Raw genomic sequence first — 18,175 nt, 5'->3', positions numbered from 1 at the left:
GGGGATTAGTGGAGCTGCTCTCTCGCTGGATTACCTCTCTCCCTCTCTTTCGCTCCCTCTCTCTGTGTTTTGCTCTCCCCCTCTCTCTCTTTCTCTCTCTCTCTCTGTCTTTCTATCTTTTTTTCTCTCTGTCTCTCTCTATCTCTCCTACATTTTGTTTCACTCTCTCTTTCTTAATGGAGCAGCACAGGATACTCCTCTCCTCCACACTGCAACACACTATTGGTCTCTCTCTCTCTCTCTCTCTCTCTCTCTCTCTCTCTCTCTCTCTCTCTCTCTCTCTCTCTCTCTCTCTCTCTCTCTCTCTCTCTCTCTCTCTCTCTCTCTCTCTCTCTCTCTCTCTCTCTGGCTCTGTCCCTGTGAGAATCAAAGTCTGAATGAAAATGACCCAGTATATTTGCACAAAGAAGAATGTGTCTGTTACATAGTAACTTACAGTTCACACTATGCAACCACATAGACATCCATTGTGTATTCTTTCACACAAACACGCTGTCACACTTCTGACTGAAACGTGGACATTTAAAGCCTGTAGGCCATTCAAGTGGCATTTAAGTCAAGTTACTTTTATATTGCAGTTTTACAGTGAATCATATCGTAAGTACTTTAATTTAAGCCTGTGATATTAATGATAGAGTTCTTTAGACTGTTTTTTAGGTCTGTGAGCTATCTTTTAGTCTGTTAGCTAGCTGACCAGCCTAGTTCTATTTAAGAAAGTAAGTTGTAAGCTCCTCAGTTTAAACAAAAAACAGGTTCTTACTGCATCAGTACACTCACAGTGCATGGGAACAGCATTAGAGCAGTAAAGATTACTCCATTTACAGCAGAAAGATTTTTCATGACATGGTGCAGTAATACAGAGTTCAGTTGTTGTGAGGAGGTCACAGCTGTGCGTATATCATGTATTTTACAATGGCTTCCAATGCAGCTCAGCCAATCAGACTTTAGGACCGGAACTGTAACAAGCATTGTATCAATTAGTTTTAGGAGAGGTGAATATGTGCAAATAATGCTGCAACACAAAAGTATGCAGTGGTCACATGAATCTATGAGGTGACTACGCACAATATACTTGCGTTTATGCACTTCTACACTAGTGTTTCTGCCTGTAGCCGGTGACGCTGGTGAGGAATGTGCAGCACTAATCTGTCTACATGGCAGTGATACACGAAATGAGCATGCTCAGGCATAACAATGGCTGTATGGCCTCTTTTCCACTGTAGGAAACAGTTTTGAACATGCAGACTAACCATTTTTGTGGCATTTCCACATGAACACGGTTGAACACGGAATGCTTACAAACCATGCTCAGCACGTATCCTCAACATAGTTAGCCAACCGTGCTCGGGGGCACAGAACCATTTGATGGGATGGGAAAGAGGAGCTTCCATGCTTAAAACAGACAGTTTAGACCAGCATGAATTCTATACTGGTGTAAGCTGGTTTATGCTAGTTTATACTAGTCTGATGTGGGTTTAGCTGGTCAACCAGCATGGTCATACTGATTGACCAGCATACCAGTATCCAAAACACAACATATATATTGGTTTTGCTGGTGACCAGCTATGCTAGTCTATGCTGTTTTTAGTAGATGATAATGACCCTGAATTCAAAGAAGTGAAGTCAAGCGTCTGGTGATGGAATGACAGAAAGGCAAAATTAAACCTGTTCTGTGGTGTTTGGATTTGTAGCCTGCTAGCTAAGATAATATTAGCCAGCTTCTCTCCCAAAATTAGTAGCACTCCTAGCTAGCTTAGCTAATAGGTTACGGATCCAGACAATTCCACTTACCACAGTACAGGTTGGAATCTAACTGCCCTGCTGAAAAAACAGCACAGACCATCATGCATTTAATTCGGGTCTAAGCTGGTTTATGCTGGTCTGGTGCAGGTTTAGCTTGTTACATAGTCATACAGGTTACCAGCTTTCCAACATCCAAAACACATCATACTGATTTTACTGGTGACCAGCAATGCTGCCCTGCTGTTCTCTTATGTGCTGATATCACAGTCTAAATGATTCTAATCGTCCAATTAGAAAGCAAAAACATCAGGTTTTAATCATAATGGTTCTAATGGTCTTTTTACAGCAGGTGTTTTTAAGCAGGGTGGTGCTTTGCTGATACAAGTGTAGACACAAAAAAAAACTCATATATTGGAGTGACAGATCCCCAAAACTGGGGCTGTGTGAAACTCAACCAACACTGGTTTAGCTCAGTTAGCAAGCTAAAAGTTCCACCCACCAAAGTAGAGGCTCTGTTCTAGCTAACCAATGCTCAGATAACACGCCTTTAGAGGATAAAGACTGCTATGAGAGCTCAAAGTCAAGTGATGGTGTTGAAGTGTTAAATCGAATGTGTTCTGTGGTCAGTGGGTTTAACTAATATTTGTATGCTTTTAGTGCTATTAGGTTGCTGAGATTTGCTATGCCAGGCTCAAAATCTTGTCAGTAACCAGGGATGACCAGTTATTGTCAAAAGTAAGTAAACAGACAAAATTGTGTTGATGTAGTATGTTATTTTTATGGGGAGATGCATACCTTTGATGCAAGTAAATTCAGTGCATCTTCAGAAGTGGAGCTCTGAAGAGCTTAACTCCCTCAGAGCCAATTCATTCAGTGGTTCAGAAAAAAAAAACAGCAATAGTGAAGTGTAACATACTCGTCTCTTCTGTCTCGCTGGCTCTCTTCTGGACGGGAGTGGATATTATTCAGCTTTGCAGGTGGGCTGCAGTGGAGTCTGTTGAATTTCTAAAAGGTCAGTCCCTGAGCTCCTCGCTGCTCTGCTTGGTTCTGCTCAGATGGGCACTGTGAGGACAAAAAAAACCCCTGATCCATCAGGTCCAGAGTGATTTGCAAGCCTTGAACCAGATGCTACAGATCCTCCTTCCAAAACCCCACTGAATCAGATTCTCTCGCACGTAAATGCTGGCCCTAATGCTAACTTGCTAAAGCTAATATACTGTTGATGTGTTGCACCACACTGGTTCTTGGCTACTGGCTGCTAATTAGCTTTTTATTAGTCATTCATTGAAGTAAACATTACTGTAACTATCATCGCTTAGCGAGCCTACGCATTCTAAAGCTTCAAATTCGGCTCATATCCTACTCAGATCTGGCAACATAAAAAAGTGTATTAAGTTTATACGAAAATGCGTGAATCTACACGCTCAAAATCAATTCATAGCTTCACACAATGAACGCTCAGCAGCAAATACACAAGTACACAGCAAGTTAATTGGCTCTGTCAAAGAATGGAAACATGTTTTACGCTATTTAATCTGAAAATAGAATAAATACACTTGGCATGCTCATTATCGCTAATCCTGAGAGGCCAAAATGTGTGTGTGTGTGTGTGTGTGTGTATGTGTGGCTGCAGTGGGATGCAGACAGTTGGCAGGCGGGTGTGCAGTGCAGCTCCTTAACAAGCCTCACACACACATACACACACCATGCTCTAACCTTGCACACTGTGGGTCAGCGACCTGTATATATTAGGAGCTGTGTGAATGCAAATCATGTTTTCTGGCCCACTCCTCACCCCCCATGCGCTGTTCTGTGCACAGCAGCAGCCGTACACCAAGGAGCAGTTACACCAGCTAGACCTGTAATCCTTAGGGGGAACGCACCATCTAGCGCATCTGAGCGTGAAGTGTATTGGCAGCTTAGTGCTATTTCGAGCCTTGTGTCTTGTGTGTGTGCATTTGTGCATCCGTCCGTGTTCGTGTGCACTGGTCTCATTATCATGCATTGTTTTGTCTGTAGGTGCATTTAGCAACATTCACAATGCTTGTGACCAGAACAATATAAGTTTAAGAGGAGGTGCGGCTGACATGCAATTGAAAAATGAGTAGGTGCTGGACAGTTACAGCTTCATGACTAACCCAACTACCAGTATTGGTGATTGCCATCCTCATACACAGGAAAACTACACAAAAGCTTTGCCAGGAAAGGTAGGCCAGCATTAGACATTACACTAGTATTTGTTGGGGTTTGCAACAGTGGATCGTATTGGGTATAGTGTGACTCCCCTCTTACAACCTGACAAGGCCACCAATTTATCCATTCTTCCAATATACAAGTCTTCTTCTGCCCAAGCGTACAGGGCCTTCATTGTTGTATTTTGTGCCTTACAACGCGTCACACATTTTAAATGGGAGAGAAGTCTGGCAGGTCAATAAAGCACCAGCCATGCTGTGGTAGCCCATGTAAAAATAGGGCTTGGCATTGTCATATTGAAATAAGTGTCGACAGTGGCAGATCACTCCAAAATGTGTATATATCTTTCAGCATTAATGGTAACTTCACAGAAGTGCAAAATACCAGTGCCATGGGCACTAATATACCTCCATACCATGACGCTGGTAACAATCAGGATGGCCCTTTTCTTCTTTGTCTGAGAGAGCATCACAGTATTTCTATAAACAATGTGAAAGTTTGACTTGTCAGACCACAATACACATATCTGCTGATGTTATTTATTTTTATTTTGTCTTAAATTGCCCTGGTCCCCAATGTCCCAAATTTTTTGGAGCATTTTTTTAGGCATCAATTTCAGAATGAGCGTATATTTACAAAAATAATAGAGTTTGTTTTTATAGTGTGTGTCTTAAAGGCAAGCAGCCTGCTTTATTCTAAGGGATGAAGAGAGGTCTGAGAATTGTCATAGAAAAATACATTATAAAAATACATTTTTGGTACATAAACCCACACAAACCTCATATGGGGAAATAAAAGAACAATATAAGGAATAATACCTTTATAAGGATATTATATATATATATATATATATATATATATATATATATATATATATATATATAATATCCTTATAAAGGTATATACATATTCATGCATAATTATTTCAACTGTGCAATGTTTGGATGGCTTTCTTGCATGTACAGCCCATTTCAAATCCCCCCACAGCATTTCAGTGGGATTTAAGATCTGGGCTTTCACTAGGTCATTCCACAGCCCTCCATTTCTACCTTTTGAGCCATACCTTAGTGAATTTATTTGGATGTTTGGGATCTTTATCCTGTTGGAAGGTCCACTTATTCAGCTTCAACTTTTTTACAGATGGTCTCACATAATTCTCACATTCTCCTCTGTGGTATGAAAGAGAATTCATAGTTGATTCTATGATTGCAAGTTGGCCAGGCCCTGAGGCAGCGAGGCAGCAAAGCAGCCCTGTTGTTGTCGAAGTCCTGGCCCTTGCCTACATATTGACTGGCAAAGTTTAGTCTTGCCCTGATGTTCTTTTTTAGACAGCAGATGCTTCCTGCTGGTGCTCCTCCGATGTAGGTCAAATTTGTGCAGTCTCATTCTAATGGTAGATGCATACACCTTGACATCCACAGTGGCAAGAACTACTTGCAGATTATGTGATGATATCTGAAGTTCTTGTGTTAAATTTGCTGGGGCGGCCTGGCGTGGACATTGACAGTGGTTTTAAATCATCTACTTGTAGATGATCTTCTGGACAGGTAAAGTATTGATTTCTAATATTTTGGAAACACTTTTCAAACACCTTCCCAGACTCATAGGCATCTACCACCTGCTTTCTGAAGGCCTCAAAGAGCTCTTTTGTGCTAGCCATGATGATACCCCAATCCCCAATAACAAAAAGCAAACCAGATCAGATATTTGAGGTTTAAATAAGACAGGCTCCTCCAACATATTCTCTAATGGTGTTCTAATTATCACCTGATTGGGTGCACCTGATTTCAGTTTCACACATTTAAAGTAGTGTTATACATAGAGATGCGCTTACTTTTTCCACATAAGGAAACTGCATTTCTGTTTATTTCAGTTACATAAAGTGACAAAAATAAAGTAAATTTTAGATGTCACATTTTAAAATATATCACCTGATGAAAAATCAAAACTTTTCACAGGGTGCACTTACTTCTTTACGTGACTGTATATGACCCTAATGACCAGTGCTGAAGAGAAAGTTTCACATGCACTCTTAAAATTGCCATCAGTGAGTTCTTTGGAGTAGTGCTATAGAAGAACCACTTCTGGTTCTCGAAAGAACCTTTCAGTAGATGGGATAAATGTAAATGAGATCTACCATTGTGATAAACCTTTTAAAGACCTCCACAAAATGTAAAGGTTCTAGACCAATGAAAGTTTTTTTTCCCAAGAACATGAGGAGTACCTGACTCAGAATCTTTGGCCATGTTTTTAGCGACGTCACCATCAGAAGGTCCACCTCTCAGTTAACACAGCCCTAATGTAGCGATTTGTTTACACCCTCCCACCCTCCCGCCCCCCGGCATTTCACACAACGGCCTCACATATGCACGCTCTCGAGCTGTTTGGCAGCGTGTTAGTCTTGCAGCGGAGTGGATGGGATGTGCTGTCAGGTCTTGTCTGGAGGCAGTGTGTGTGTATTCCCCGCCACGGAGACTAAATAAGAGTTTAATTCTGTTAACAGGCTGTTCTCGCCGCGCTCCGCTCCGCCACGGCCCGGGCTCCTGGGCTGACAGGCTGCGCATGCAGGTCCGCCGAGGAGCCAGCGCTGCTGGGAGCTAAATAAAAAATCAATGAGGAGGAGGCTCACTGCTTAGGCTGGAGTTTAGCAGTGTTTTTTGCTTCGCTCTCCCCAGACCAGGGCTGGGGAAACCGGCATTGATTTTCTCTTTCCCCCCATCGCACCCTGGTTCTCTTTCAATAAATATCAGTTGTGGAGAGTGTGCGGATGTGTGCGCACATGTGTGTGTGTGAGAGCGCTTGTTTTTGTATATTTTCAGGGCAAAAATGGCTTGGAGCCGAAGAAACCCAAGCAGGACTTGCAATATCAGGCCCAATAAAACTGTCCTGACGTTGTAAAGTGCTTTTTACAAAGGCTACATGTTTAATTTTTAAAACTAAAAGAGCAAAACCATTTCTTCCACGATTATTCAGAATTTCTGCATAATTACATTATTAAGACATAAACAGAGTCTCTCAGAGTGCTTTGATGCGAAATGCCCCATTCCAGACAAACTTACACAGAGCAGTTGTGGTGATGGGAACCAGACTTCTGAAGAGTGTAATGCCTCTAAAACCTTCCTCACAGAAAGATATTTATGAAAAAGTTACAAATACATTTTCTATGATAGTTTTAGAAAAGATTTTGGCCTAAAACATATTTTTTAAAAAACATGTAGTTTGGAGAGGTACATGGCCATCAGGCAAAATTGCCAAAGAAACTTTTTTTTTAATTTTACTACTTTTTTTTTTTACCTTTGTCTACATTAAACTCTTGAAGACACGTGTAGGTCACTGCTCATTTTTAAATAGCAAGTAAAATGACTTTATTTCATCACTGTTAGGACAAAACTTTGTATCTTTTTTTGTCATTTTATTATGTTTTTATAGAATTTGAAAGTGCCAGTTGGCCTTTACATGTTAAAAATGCAAGATGAATGGACAAATAGAAATGGTCCAAAATTACTGGGAAAATATATTTTTACTTTAACTTCCATTAGAAGTTAAGATAGTTCTGTCCTTCTCCTGTAAAGTTACCATTTTGGAGATTCCACGTTTTGTCCTGACAGCGACAATTTGCATTGTAGACATTGTAGGTTCCTCTGTAAGTTATCTCTGTACGTTTCTCTATAGTGTACAATTTGACCTGTAATCATGCTGAATGACATCTTGATGATTGAAATACACAGAAATTTTGAAAAAGTGGTGAAATTCCCCTTTAAGGTTAGGGTTAGGTTTAGAATATGGCTTAGAATTTTTTTCTATAACATATAGATTAACAGATTGTCACTGTCGTGCAAAATCTCATTTTTTTTTATTTTGGCATAATTTAATGTCCTTTGCGTTGTGTTTAAGTTTCATGATGAATGGACTCATAGAAGTAGTCCAAAATTATCAAACACACACACACCCATACACATTATCTATGCCGTTTATCCTCCTGGGTCGCGGGGGGGTTGCTGGAGCCTATCCCATTGGTCATCAGGCGGAAGGCAGGAAACACCCTGGACAGGTCTAGTCCAAAATTACTTGGAACTACTTTTACATAAGCTTCCATTATAAGTTAAGAAAGTTTTCTCCTTCTACTGTGAACTTACCATTTTGGAGATATGACGTTTTGTTCCAACAATGACGATGTATTACATATACATGTGCACACATCGCAGGTGTGGACTGCTACAGTTACATGAGCATCTAAGAAGCTTCAAGACTTCCCACTCATCTCTATATTCCTGCCATGTGCAAGGCTGTAATCTGTGGCTTTTGCTAAGCTGTTTGTGAAATAGTGCATCATGCCTTGCACTATGTGGCTCGTCGAGCTCATTTTCCATTCCTTCAGTTCCACCCGATGTGCTTACGCTATTCTCTGTACATTCGCTGACAATGAACGTGTGGCCATGTTTTATTTAACCCTCCCCTCAGATCAATAATGCACTGAGGAGCACAGTCCTGTAGAGAAGGAGAAAAGCAGAGGAGCGAGGGAGCAAGAGACGGAGAGAGGTTAACTTTCAGCCGAGCTGTGCATACATCCTTGGAATCCGGCATGGCAGAGTTCTATGAGCAAAGGCGAAAAATTGCCTTTCTACTCACAACGGGCCTTATTTCATCATTTCGCCATTTACATACAGTACAACACGCCTCTATATAAGGCACGGCGAGGCAACACTGCTGAAAAGAAAATGAACGGTAGCGGGGGCGATAAAGAACAAATGGCATCACCCCACCCATGCCTAGATTTTGGGATGAGAGGAGCGGACCCTCTGAAGCAGCGAGGGGCCTCCTGGTGACACAGTGAAAGGTTAGCGGGCTCCCATCTGTCAGTGTGGGGCAGAGACCCCAGCACAGACCCAGTTCAGCCCACATTAGGGGACGTGTGGGAGAGCGGAGGAAGCAGGAATCAGAAACAGGCAGTGAGACACACATACAGAGGGTGTAATTATTCTGAGAGAAGGGTTAATGCATGCGCAGAAAACTAGCCTATTATCTTTTACTAGCTAATCCTTGAACTCAGAGTCACTTTCTCGCTTTTTTTTCCCCCAAAATGTATTCCTACTCATTAGCCATATAAATAAAGTATGATGGTGACACAATTAACTCGTTACCCATTGTTATCAAAGCTTACAGTGTGCTAGTGTTTGCTTCCACTCCACTTTATTTCTGTATTCTATTCTATGCTATTCTGTTTGGTTCTATTCTATTCTGTTCTCAACCTCTTGACTAAAGGTCAGCACACACCGACTGGACAAACATTTTGTTAGTGCGCCATATCTGTGTTTGACTGATGGAAGACTAGAATATTCTCCTCTATCCATTCTGGTTTATTTGGCTTGTTAGTTCTTTTTCTGGGCATTTTAAGAAGAACAGCAAACATTAGAGGTTTAGAATATGTAGATGTTTGTTGCAGAATGTTTAGTCAGGGTGTTCTGGCCTTTAGACTATCTTTACACAGTGAAACTTGCATGCAAATTTGGATGTTTGAAACTTGCATGAAATTTTACTTGTGGTGCATAATGTAGAGTGCAACTCATATGAAACTCAAGCCTCAAAGTGCATGCATCACAGCTTTGTAAAACAAGTTTCATGAAGCAGCCAAAGCTTTAGACGGTGAAACTGAATGCTAAATTTCAAGTGATCATGTTGGCCATCATGTCAAGCTATTGACTTCAATGGACAAGAAAATAAGGGAAGATGGTGTATTAGGAGGGTGATTCAAACAGCTTTAGTTGCTTGAAACCTTTATGAATCTAAATTGCACTACAATTGCACAATGGTAATCATCCTGCAACTCATTTGAAACTCTGCCGCAAAAGTTCCAAGTGTCTCAACTTTGTGGATCAGGTTTAATGAAGCCAATCAAAATGGGGATAACTTGTCGCTTGATCATGTCGAATGACATATTTTCAAAACAATGAATAAACAGGTTTCTCAAAGCTAAAGTTTTTGTAACCAGCTGCGTTAACTAGTCAGCTAAAGCTAACAGCTGTTTAAATGGCTTTTTTGTGCCAGCATTTATTCTTCATTTGCCTGCTTCTTCTTGCGTGCCTGTTAACATGATTTATGCAGCTAGATTCTTTATTTTCTTCTCCATTGGCATTCCTTCATTTTACACAGAGCTCAGATTCATTGAAATCAAAAGGATAAAAATTATTACAGAAGGAGAGAGGTGAGACACGACCTTCAATGAACTAGGACAGGATGAGTGAGACATCAAGTAGGCTACAACCATACAGGGAGCTTAAACATTCATTTTCAAAGGCTTAACATACACACAAGAGATAAAAGGGAAACATCTTAGACAGACAGACAGACAGATAGACAGACAGATAGATAGATAGATAGATAGATAGATAGATAGATAGATAGATAGATAGATAGATAGACAGATAGATAGATAGACAGATAGATAGATAGATAGATAGATAGATAGATAGATAGATAGATAGATAGATAGATAGATAGATAGATAGATAGATATCTCTGCTGTCAGAAAAAAAAATCAATTTTTGTCGTTTTTCAGTTTTTGACATTTTTTTTATTCCTTTACATTATGTGTAGATTTCATGAAGGATGGACCAAAAGAAATGGTCCAAAATTACTTGGAAAAAACTCTGTGTCCATTGACTTACATTGAAAGTTATCATTTTATTACAAGGTTTTCTTCTGACAACAGTGATATGTAAATAACACCTTGCAGATGACATGGTGAGAGCAATAAGGTGTATCAAAAAATACAAGCAGTTAATTTGGCTAACTTAATTGAGTAACTGAATGTGTTGCATGCATGTTTTTAAATTGTTTTGCATAACTATCAAGTGGCACACAAATTATGTTGCAGGCAACTCACTACATGCAATTAGCTGCATGAAAGTTTCACCGTGTAAAGCCAGCACAAGATGCATGAGGGTTTCACCACGTAACGCCAGCCTTAGAGCAACTGTTCTATTATGTTCTACCCAGGCTTTTATGTCCTGTTTTATTCTATTCTGTTCTGTTCTGATGCTATTCTATTGTCTTCTGCTTTTTACCATTCTATTCTATTCTGTTCTGTTCACCCAGGCCTCTGCACTGTGAACTGCACTCTACATTCTCCTCTCTTGTTCAAACCCCGATGCTCTCTCCATCGATGGGTCTCTCCATCTGTCAGGTGTGCAATGAAGGAGTTGCTCCTGTGATGATCAAAGCATTGGCTTATAGTTCCAGATAACCTGCTTCGCCACTCAAATTCTACGTTTTCCCAGGCGCGGGAAGTTTCTCCAGAGATGGGGTCTCTGCAGCTCAGGGGGAAAGAGTGAATGAGAGCCAAACCGCCAGAGCTTTTGCGCAAACGGAGGCAATGACTAAAAGGCCCGAGTTTAAAGGCTGCCCTTTTTGATATTTTTAAGCCTCGTTTGTGAATTTTAGAGCAGACCGGATCTCGCTCGTTTGCTGGTGGAGGTTTTTCGGGCTGTAGTGAGCATTCAGCGTTTAACTTTTTCCTTTTGTGTTTGTTCCTGAGTGCTGCTAGCCTCACTAGCTCGCAGTTTGCCACATTGTTTTCCTTCCGCCTTCAACCACAGCCTCGTTTACCACAATGCGCTAATTTTAGCGTGTTAGCATTTTGTTCACAGAAAGTCTTCCTTACATCAAGCAGGCGTGATATCACTTCAAGCTGTCGGTCTTTATTTTGCTAACGACCCCCAAACACTGCTAAATAATTGAGAGCACTGAAAAAAAGCGTGTTACCGAAGCGTAAATCTAAATATGTTCGTGTGAGTCATATCTGCTAGGTCTTCCTTCTTAAATCCCATAGAGACAGCGATACCCTGATGAACCTCAAAGCGGATTTACAATGTGTCGTTATGAGGTGATTTTACCTAGAAGCAGGCCCTAGACCTAGGAGTGCAGAGTTTGAGGGAGAGGAAATGAGAATTAAATGCATAAACTATCTTTAGCCTATGCATATTCATAATATACACTGATGATTTTGTCCTGAGGGGAGTTTCCTAGCGAAATCAATTTGGGCTTGAATAAATGTTGAAGTGCTGAAATGTCAGTCTTCACACTAACAAACCCTCGTCGATACCTTACAGCCCCATGATACCTCACTCGCCTTCGATAAATCTTTATGAACTGAAGGAGCTGCTGATTCAACCAACAGTTTTGCCTCACAACTTTTAATCTATGCGATGGCAGCATTCGTATGCACACGAGGAGGAAGGATGTGTGAGATTTCACCCTCAGATTGGTGATGGTGATGCCGGTTGCGGGAGCCTCCAGCCGTTTCTAGCTTTAAGCAATTTAACCAGTGCTCGGGGGCCCAGAGTGATTTTTTTTTTTTTATGTGTTTAAAGGCCCCATATAATGGAAAAAAAAAACATTTTCCTTGCCCTTTTAAAGGAACAGTTTGGAGTCCAAATTTTAAATCTTCAGTGTAGAACCATAGCTAACATTGTTACCACATATGCTAGAACAATAGTCACCCAAAAGAGCCCAAATAGTATCAGTCAAAATACATCGCCAAAACTTCTTTCAAACTGCTTAAACCACATCCAGGTCTTTGTTAATGTCAGGCAGCCTTGCAGATGTGGTTTCACAGTGAGGTTTAAAAATTACCAAAACTGCAGGCAGCTGCAGGCAACAGAATCTAGAATCAGCATTTGGGACAATGTCCATCACAAATAGAGAGGAATCTGACCCGACGTCACTCCTGCTTTGTGAATACCAGCCATGGTGTTGTTTAAAAAGGCTGCCCATATTAGTGAAGTACTGTGCTCTACACCACAAGTCCATCAGCTACCTTAATGAAGACCTGGATGTGTTTGGGGGTTGAGAGACATTTTGGGGATGTATTTTTACAGAAATGATTTAGTTTTTTTTAGGTGACTATTGTGTTCACTGTTTGTTAGCAACATTAGCCTTGTAGCAGTTTGGACTCCAAACATGTGTCGGCCAATCAGTTACATCTGGGGTGGAAAGTGGAAAATGGGGTAAATTACATTTTTCACCAAACTAAACCTTTAAACAAAAGAGTTCAGTTCCCAGTTCTACATATGGAAACTAAGCTATGAAAATGTTATAAATATGTTGTATCTGTGATAACACAAAAAAACAACACATTTACTTATATCAAAATTATTCAGCATACAGCAGTTTAGCTCTGCCCTTTCACACTGATGCTATATGGAGCATTTCAGCCTGGACTGGCACAGTGCAGAGCAACCATTCAGTACCATTCAGAGGTCATTTGCATATAGGTGCTGTCAGAAGAAAACCTTATAACTCCATTTTTGTCATTTTTCATTTTTGACATAATTTGAAATCACCAGCTGCTCTTTACATTCCATCACAATGTCATGATTAATAGATTAATAGAAATGGTCCAAAATGACTTAAAATAATTTCTCCATAAATGTCCATTAAAGATTGTTTTTCCTTCTACTGTATGGTTGCCTCTCTGGAGTTTGTTTCCACAAGTAATAGTTGATACAAAAGAAAATTATTGGGGTGGTTTGTCTGTGGGGCGGCCCCCCCAAATAGGATGTCTTTTAGGGCCCTCAAACATTTAGAAGCAGACCTGCTTACAGCTCTGATAACCGGCTTTGGAAGGAAATGAATGAAATGTGGTTGGAAAACGTTTAATCTGAAGTTCATTGTCGGCCAAAGTGAGATGGAGAGAGGTAGAGAGAGGAGGAGGAGGTGAAGGAAGAAGAGCATTAAGAGAAAGGGGAGAGCATGGAGCAAGGGTCACCTACAAGGGCCCGGAGAGAGGCACGGAGAGAAAGGAGGGGAAAGGTGCAGCCAGAGAGGAGGGGGCAGTGAGAGGAGAGAAGAAAAGAAATGGAGTGAGGGGCTCGGCCCTGCGTAGAGTGGGGGCATTCAAATCGAGGGACAGAGAGCGAGGATTGTCTCGGCGCTGTAGTGGGAAGCAGACCAAGAGATGTCAGAGAGGGATCAGAGAGAGAGAAAGAGAGAACGTAAGGCAGTGGAGAATAAATGTGAACAGGCGGAGAACTGAAGAGGAAAAGAGAAAACTCCATGCTTTGAATTGCTTACTTGCTCTGCCAGGGGTTTCACATACGAAGCTACCGATGATGCAAACGCGTGTGTTGTATGTGTGGATGTGAGGTAAAGTGTCAGCAACTATCTCAGGCCAACCCCCCATGGCTTCTGCATCCCCCTCACACACACACATACACACACAAAGACACTACAGTGACACTCACAGATCATCGTAATGAGCTGTAGTCACCACAGAAGGTCAGAGGTCAAAGCTATTATACAGCATCTCCCCATTAAAAAGAGTGCAGTGCAGCCAGGGCAGCCGTTTTCAACCCAGTCTCCGACCACAATTAGGAGCAGATATCACTGCCCTGAAACACTGTAATTAACATAAAAAAGCGCATCCAAACAGCATGGACACAGTGAAGACAAGGTGTGAACATAAGCTATGTGCAGTAAATGTGCTAATCGATGCAGATATTTGTAGAAAATGTTGAATGTGACCATTCTGTAGTTAAAGTGGAATCCCAAGATTTTGTCACAATTTCTGCAGTTGAGACATATACAGAGTCATTCAGTGTGTTTTGATATGACATGGTTTGTTGTAGAGAAACTCTAATGTCTTTACAGAGGTGGTGATGGAAACCAGGAGTCGCAATGTCTGCAACACAATTATAGCCATTTTTCTGTCTATCTAAAACTACCAGTGAACCTACACATCTTCTGAAGTTTTATAAGTAATGTTAGAAATGTCTTTGGGGCATATTTTGCCTTACAATGCACCACATGTACCCCTCCACCATGCATTATTTACATTTTAGGCCAAAACCTCATGGCAAAACTATGGTAAAACAATGTCTCAGGGATCAACTAGCATATTCGTAACCATTTCATGCCAAACTTTTCTGTGAGTGAACTTTTTGAGGCATTAAAGTCTTCAGATGTCTGGTTCCTATTACCACCACTGTGAACAGTTCCGACTCAGTTTCTCTGGAATGGAACATTTCACATCAAACCACTCTGAATGACTTTGTTTACAAAGACTTAATTATGCAGCAATTTAAAAAGAACAAGGTGGAATTCCCCTTTAACATCTGTCCTTCTGGAAGTTTTGACACAATATTTTCAAATCATAATGCACAGTGGATGGTGGCTGATATTACTCGCTGATAAACGGGACAATTGAATTATTATGATTCCGATATTTTAATTGCAGCTGATAGTATAACAGTCTGTTTTTATCTCACCTAAAGACTGACAAAAGTATAATCACTAGCAGGGGTGGTGCCATGTCTCTAAAGGTGGTGGAGCAAAATTAATTGGTTTAAAAATAAAATAAAAAACTCTTGCCTAAAACGTGCTGGTGTAACAGAGGTGGACTGTCTGACAAATGATGACTTTCCTCACTGACAAAAGATAACTGGACCACTGACTGATTACCTAAAACTAATTCGGCTTTAACTTTTCTAGCTCACATTTCTAGAATAACATCAAATTCTAGCCCATCAGTTAGAAATAGCAGAGACATGATATTATTTATATATATAAATATATAAATATAATCGCTCACTGAGAAATGTATAGGAAAATATGTAACACTCAACATGGCATCTGTTTGTGGTGAAAGTCTTGCCCTTATGAAAATACAAAAAGCTAATCGCTTTGCTGGTAAAGCCACAAATGGGGCAAGCTCAAAATAAGCACATACGCAGAACCCAGAACAACCCAAAAATGTTTTTGTGAATTATTTGAGCCACACGCAACAAACAATGTATGTTCTTTTTATCAGATTTTACCAGTGATTTCAAATATGTTTTTAAAACATTAATGTGGCTTTTAGTTTCAGGTTTATCAGACTCTCCTCATTTAGGAGTCCGGTCTTGTATGAGTGAAAATAACTGGCCAGAGGCATTGCTAAGATGGCCGTTGTTTGAACGGACTTTGGATGTACCAAGGTTAGTGAGTTGCGGCGGTCCTCTAGTGCAGGTTTCACTGTTTGGGAAATGTCCCACCCCTCAGCTGACATGAAGATTTGAATTTTCTGTAGGTCAGTGGTCAGTCCGGTTAGGGAGAGTAGATATTCTGGGCTTTTTTGCCAGAAATAAGCTGAACGCAATCATAAAGTGGTGAGGCATCGCCCCAGTACTTTGAAAAGTGGTGGGTCAAATGTTCACTCATCCCTTTTGTTCCAGCAGCCATGGTCACTAGCGTTGGGCCTTTTCACCTCCCTCAAATAGACAGCATAGTGGATAATACCAACACCCCAGATGTGAAAGATTCCACACTGAGGTTTAATTCCCCACCCAGACAGGAACAGCACTGCTAAAACAATGTACCAGTGGGCAAGACTCCGAATGCTACATTCACCTTCCATTGTGAGTGGCTGTGGATTAAAGCATCTGCCACTTAATGCAATGTAAATAATGTAAAGTAATGTAAAACACCAGTGATATTTTTTCTAGTTCTTAGCTGTGCCGTGGCTAGGTTAAATTGATCAATGATTCATCTTCAGAGTTTTTATCTGTCATACACCCACCACATTGATGCAGTCATATGCAAAAGTGTTGGCGCCCCTCCTCAAGTTTCGTTTTTTTTAATTTTTGAACATAAGTGAACACATCCTCTACAGAGAGCACACTTCTGCACATTTCAATGCAGAGTTACAGTTTATTTGTTAAATTTAGCAAATTGGGGGGAAAAAATACCTAAAATGTGGACTATAGCACACATTATATTTTATACAGTTTTTTTTTCCCAATATGTTAAACTATGCTCTAATTTGTGCACAAAAATTGTCTTATGCAAGGTCCCTGTAGAGGATGTATTAACTTATTTTCAAGTAGCGAATCAACAAACATGTCATTTGTAAATGGGTATTCAATCTTTTCTATAAGACTGTATATGAAAATTAAAATGAGTGTTGTTTAGTATCAGCCTCAGACGTTAATTATCATTTACTGTTATCGGCCTAAAAATTCTATATCAGTGCATCCTTTTTTAACATGATTCACTTCCAGACACTGCTCTTTCTTCTCTACTTTAGCCTTCTCCCTGTTAGTGGTTAACTATGATGGCCTCTCTTCGCCGCCCATGTGTACAGTGACACGCGATTAACTCCAATTAATCTGACAACTCGTCGCTCCTGGAAGGCTCTGTCATGGCCAATATCAGAGAATCCGTCTAATTGTACATAATGCAAGAAAGTATAACAAACACATTCAATTATCGCTGACCTGTTTTCTAATGGCGCCGGCTCCATGTACATGCGGAGGGGGAAAAGAGGTTATTAATATCATTTTTTAAATCAGTGGAGAAGGAGAGACCCCTAATTACCATGACACGTCCACACACGCGCCCAGATAACAAGCCTCTTTTTTGCATGTTGATGAATGCAGTGCATGGATGCTATCTTTTCATAAAGGGCAGGAGGCTTTTGAGAAATATTGTCATCAGACTCACTCTGGAAATGCCTGTGTTAATATTATTAGAGTATAGATGATGGAGGTCCTCTTTTGTTGGGGAGTGCGTCTGTGTTTCTTTCAGTGTCGGGAATGAAAGCGATGATGACAAACGGAGAGAGATTTAATCAAAAGCAGCACTGGCTTTATGAGGATGGAGAGAGACAGCAAAAGATAAATGCACTTTAGGCAAGGCCAGCTTTGTTATTAATAACGCCTTCTCTCAGGTCGGGATAGTGTGGATATCTGCATATGGCCCTGGCTGGGACAGGGAAAGAGCGACCTCTGTTGTTCATCAGTGATAAATGATTTACAGTACTGATAGGACAAAGCACTTCTTGGAATGTGTTGTGTGATGATAGATATTTCAAAGAAAACAAATTTGGACACTCAGAATGAATAGGGCTCCTCATTAGAGATGATATATGGTGAGGAGAAGGCCATGGCCATAATTTTGGAGATGTGTATTTTGTATGTATGTGATTGTATGCATGGCACAATGTTTGGTATATGAGAATTAGGCCATAATTTTGGAGAAGAACTACTGCATATGAGAATGTGTGTGTGTGTGTGTGTGTGTGTGTGAGTGTGTGTGTGTGTGTGTGTGTGTGTGTGTGTGCATGCGTGTGTGTTTGAAGAGGCACAATAGCACTTTTTCTATTGCAATATCAATATTGAAGGCTTGAGTATCGTATCAGTTGAGAACTGTAAAATCTAGACCTTCAGTTCAGACCATAAGGAATAAAAAGTATGTGAGTGATTCA

This window comes from Colossoma macropomum, unplaced genomic scaffold (genome assembly GCF_904425465.1).
Source record: "Colossoma macropomum unplaced genomic scaffold, Colossoma_macropomum, whole genome shotgun sequence".
Classification (NCBI taxonomy): Eukaryota; Metazoa; Chordata; class Actinopteri; order Characiformes; family Serrasalmidae; genus Colossoma; species Colossoma macropomum.
This window is presented reverse-complemented; position numbering follows the sequence as displayed.